Source organism: Pecten maximus, chromosome 17 (assembly GCF_902652985.1).
Source record: "Pecten maximus chromosome 17, xPecMax1.1, whole genome shotgun sequence".
Lineage (NCBI taxonomy): Eukaryota > Metazoa > Mollusca > Bivalvia > Pectinida > Pectinidae > Pecten > Pecten maximus.
The window spans coordinates 27,842,424-27,847,880 of NC_047031.1; positions in this window are offsets into that span (position 1 = coordinate 27,842,424).

Here is a 5,457-nt window from a genome sequence, read left to right on the forward strand (position 1 = left end):
AGCACGGAATCGCCCATCGTACATTTTTTTTTCTGAATTGTGTTGCTGCTAGCCTCACAATAGACGTCCAAGCCTCTATCGACTCAATTTTGTTCTTGATTCTCCATTGATTCACCACAACGGCGCAATCTGCTAGACTCAAGGTCGGGTTGATGAGTAACTCTTGATTGGTTTCAAGTATAGTAGCGCAATGGTGGTATTCAAATCCCTATAACATAGCCTTGATTGCTTCAGAGACAGGTGCACTCACTGCGTCCCCAACATGTATCAGTGGGAGGGGCATGGATCGAAAGTCAATACCTGAAGGCTGACACACACCAACTAGAAACTGTTTACTGGTTAATACCAACTTCAATGCCTGAAGGCTGACACACATACATTGGAAACTGTTTACTGCTCATCCTCATACTGTCCTCGCATATGGATTATTAGGTTCCCTACGTTTGATGGGAGAGATCTCTACTATCTTATCAAAATGCAACATAGTGCATGTTCACGTTAATGATGACATGCAAATAGCCCAAGGAAAATAAACGTTATATACATGACTTGCATTCACCTGCTCCTATAAGTATATGGGGTCTTATTCCACCTGATTTCATTGGTGGATATTACGACAATTTCCTGTCGTTTTAACCTCTAACATTATTGGAGTAGCATTAACCATGCCAATGGTATATGACAAATATGAATTCTTATTATAATTATTCTTTTAGATTTATAAGTGTAGCGGCACTATTTGACCGGCAACGTGTGTGTTTTTTAATCAATTGTAATATAGTCTTTACACAACTTACATTGACTGATCGTTATAACTAAACACCATGCAAATCAATATTGTTCTAATCGGTTTTCCTTTAACAATCCTGAATCCATCTAAGCTACAACCCTTTAAAATCTATATTGAGCAATACGATAACAGATTTGTGCAACACGACTTGGTCATCGTGTGAAAATTGCTAATTTTACAAAAAAAAAGAAGATTGTTTTTAATCGCTTGAACTTCATTGTATGAAACGTAAACGTACACATATAAGTGCTATATATAGCTGATCAGCCTGAATTTTCACCGATTAATGGACAAAGCGAGACATAAACTTTACTATCCAGAAGCTAAAAAGCAAGACATAACTTCAAAATCCTATGCTGATTTGTGATATTGAGGACTTCTGCCAGACGGTAATTTTTCTTTTTTTGTCCACGCTTAGACACGCACACACATAGAGCGAAAGGCCATTTTCAGTGCACATCAAAAGGTCTGCATGTTTTCACGCTGTGGGAAGGGAAACAACTCGAGTTACAAATACAAATAAATGTAATACAGACCACAGTATTTCATTTGCCCCATCTGAATTAAAATATGAAATGTAAAACTTCAGCTTACACTGACTGTATTATGATTATAAATGTCAATCATATTTTATAAATTTGTTAAATTATTTTCATGGGAAACTAGTTTTAACATTTAAATATGATCTATAATAGCTCTATTATGATATTATCCATTCCTTTTTATAGTTTTTGTCAACAGCTTATATATGTTTCCACATCACGATATTGAAGCTGATTTTATCAATGTGACTTTTTACCATTATGTAGACAATTTAAATTGCAATTTCTCTCTTCGTATTTACATTCTGCATCCAATTTAGTTGTCATGGCTACCAATTTAGCAGGTGATCATTTTGATGTTTCATATCTTCTTCACTTGTTGTATTTGTTCTTGTTTCTCTATACTGTACTGATTATATTTGTTAAGACACTTGTTCACAAAGACAGGATGATTATGACAAAAATGTCATTATAACTAGTATCTGGTATTACTAGTATACTAAAAACAGGTTTTAATGATAAAACCTAAAATTAATGAAGGCATGAATGTCAATGGTTTTAACAATGTATATTCGTTCAGCATACCGTATGCGTATGCATTCCCGGTGGAAAAGTCCTAGACTTAGTTCATAGACAGCAGACATGTAGAAATAAAATATAGTGGAGAAATTCCAAGTTCCCCAAAGGGACATACAGTAGGTTAGTGATGAAATTTCAGTTTGAATAACCCAGTTTGGCAAAAAATAAATAAATAGATAAATAAATGATCAAAAAAGAAAAATTAAAAAGAAATTGATATAAACACTCTTAACTCTGAGGTCTGACTTCTATGGACGTAAGAACGACCTATTTACCTTCAAAAAGGACATTCCCTCTTTCAATGGGATCGTCATTTTTATAAATAAAAACAGATTCCGTAAATCTGACAATATCTTATGATGCAAATAAGGCTTGCACTACAAAATTATGCCATAAGTATGCTAATGGGCATGCACGCACTATTCTGTATAAACAAACTGTTTCCCGGAATACGCTAGAGTGGATAAATGCTTTACGCCATCAGGTAACGTTTAAACATATGTTTACTAAGATGCTATATCTACTGCAGAAATAACAGTTAACATGAGAAAGTGACAGGATTCAACGTGTAAACGAATAAACGTACTCTCCTCTCTCTGCTAAAAACAGACCTTATCAGATCACATGAGAACCCGAGCAATTATTACGATGATACTATTTGTTCATGCTCTATTTACATGTTTGATAGTGAGGAAAGCTACATATAATATGTAAAAATATTTACTTCTGGATAAATTAATTCCATTGAATAACATTTAACTTTCTGTGTTATATAATCTAACAATCTATGCTTAATTTTCTTTGCCCCCCCCCCCCCCCTTCCAAAAAAAAAAACAAAAAAAAAAAAAACAAAAAAAAACAACTTACTGACTATTGGTATTCATTTTCTCAAGCAGAGTCCATTTTAAGTACAAAAAGTGGGCGTACGCGATAATACATGTAACTGTAGCACAATAGTTACTTGCATTAATTCTTTAGAATTTTCACAATCATAATACATACAAACTTTCATCATAAAGCCATACTTTGCCTTTTTTCTATTATTTTAGTTTAACACTCACACTATATATTTCGTTAGTCGTCTATTGGGGCCACCCTGTTATTGTTGTCCGGTTGACTGATTATTACGACACGATATCGAGGTGTCTTTTCTATTTAAGGATCAAAATATCAAATAAAACTTTATCAGAAACAGTTGATACAATGAGGATAAAAAAGTAAAATGTCCCATATACAAAAAAGTATTTGATATCATTACTGACCTGTCCCGCTATCTATCACGGATATTTCATCAATTTCGTATGAAACCCACAATAAGACTATATAAGTTGATAACACCATAAAGATAAATCTCTAGAATATATCATGACATCAAAATGGCAAAATCGATAAAGTGACAAAGGACTCATGAAAGCAGTTTCTCGCTCGTCAGTCATTTGTATTCCATTTTGTTTGACGGGTATGAAAATCCTCTGTACTCATTTCGTACAAAAATACGGAACTGATAACGATTTGTCGGGATTTTCCCCAAACACCAACTCTGGTTATGGTGGGTTGTTTACATAGGGGTTAAAGTGTGTTGATAGGGAGTTATAGTCTGTTATAGAAATATTCTCAGCGTAAGAAGACAGGTACATCAGAACACAGGTAAATCAACTCGTAGGTAATCAGAATGTCATTAGCTGTTAATGATTGCCAAACGGTACAAGAAATAATGTATACAACCAGAGATGTAAATATAACGTCTCTGATAAAACTGAAGCACACTTTGGAAAATCATCATATTTCGCTTTGATATTTGAATGATCAACATCTTGGCATACCTATATATGTGCTTACTGAATCATTTATAAACAGAAAACATTTATAGAATATATCATTGAATACTTTTGAATCTTGTTTTCTGTAAACAAATTGATAAAACAAACTCTATTATTTTGTTAAATTTTGTGTCATTTTGATTTGATTTGTGCTTGGTTTCAGATATAGTGTAAATGCTTAAGATATATTTTAATACGATTGAATAATTTACATTCATGTATATTATTTTAGCAAATTCAGCCTTGTACCATTTTTCATTGATAGTGTAAATATATATATCTGTTTATCAACATTACGGAATCTTAAATTCATTTTTTCACTGTAAATCAATTTTATATTAGTTAGACTTTGTACTTTTCCATATTGGTTAACTTTATACGTTTTGCTGATTTGTATAGATAATTAACTTATTGCAGACTTGTTGTAATATTCTTTAAAAGTTGTATCTATTTCAGGTTAAGTTAGTAGTAATCGTTTTTGTTTATATGTTATATTACTTAGAATAAAACTTTATAGATCAGTTCAATTATTGTAATATTCTTCTAAAGTTCTATCTGTTTCAGGTTAAGGTATAGTACAGGTTTTCTCCGAATACCTATATATATATACTGACTTTTTCCAGATTTGTTTAGATTATCATATAAATTACTTTATAGATCAGTTTTGGTAAAACATTTGTAATATTCTTGGGTGTATCTGTTTCAGCTTTAGTTACTAGTAATAATTTTTGTTTTTCTTACACGGAATGGTGAACACACAGGTCAGCGTTAAGTTGTTCATTAACAGATATTTTCATGATTATTAGGAATATCTATAACGTTTGCTTTGAATTTAGATAACAATATATAACATATATCTCAGTTGATGCCTATTTTTTTTTTACCTGAGGTGGTATTCCATATTTAAACAGATTATAACGTTACTTCAAAGAACTTCCTACACCAACAACTTCACTCGTTTTTACCAGAGTTGGTGTTCGGGGAAGGATTTGTCACCTGTGATTTGATAATTCCTTCACTCGACCACTGCCGGGGACATCGCTTCATATTGTCAAGATGGGCAATTGGTAAGTGATGACGAGCTATACATTATAAACAATATATGTTTGATTTTTTAATCAATTATTTACTATCACTGTAATAAATGAGGTATAAACACCTAAACGTAAATCTCCTGACCACATATCAAACTTTCAGTAATTCCACGCACTCATATGTATACACAGCTCTGTTCAAGGTAGCGGTACTTACCTATATGATCTTCTGCTCAATTCGTTTTTATTGAAAATATTATTTTTGAATTTGTAAGGAATAACATATGAATATACATGCTGTTAGTTTCAATAAGATATTAAAGAATCACTTTTCTATTTCCATGTGCAAAATCAAACCTGCCTAATTATTCTAATTCATTATGCTTTTGCAGATATAACTCAGGTTCTTACCCCCCCCCCCCCCCCCCCCCCAAATAAACAGACACAGAGTTATGGTGGATATCGTCGTTAAGAGGATATGACTTCAATTACCTTAGAAAATATATCTCCACATGAATATATTTTTGTTTAGATATTGCTTCAGTTTTATTTGTACATTTTGAGGTATTGAAGAACGACATTATCGCTGACAGGTCGATGATCGCTAGTGTTTGAATATCACCAGCTAAACATGACATATCTAACTACATGCATGTTTAACACTTAAGGCTGCACAGTTACTTTGTCTTTTA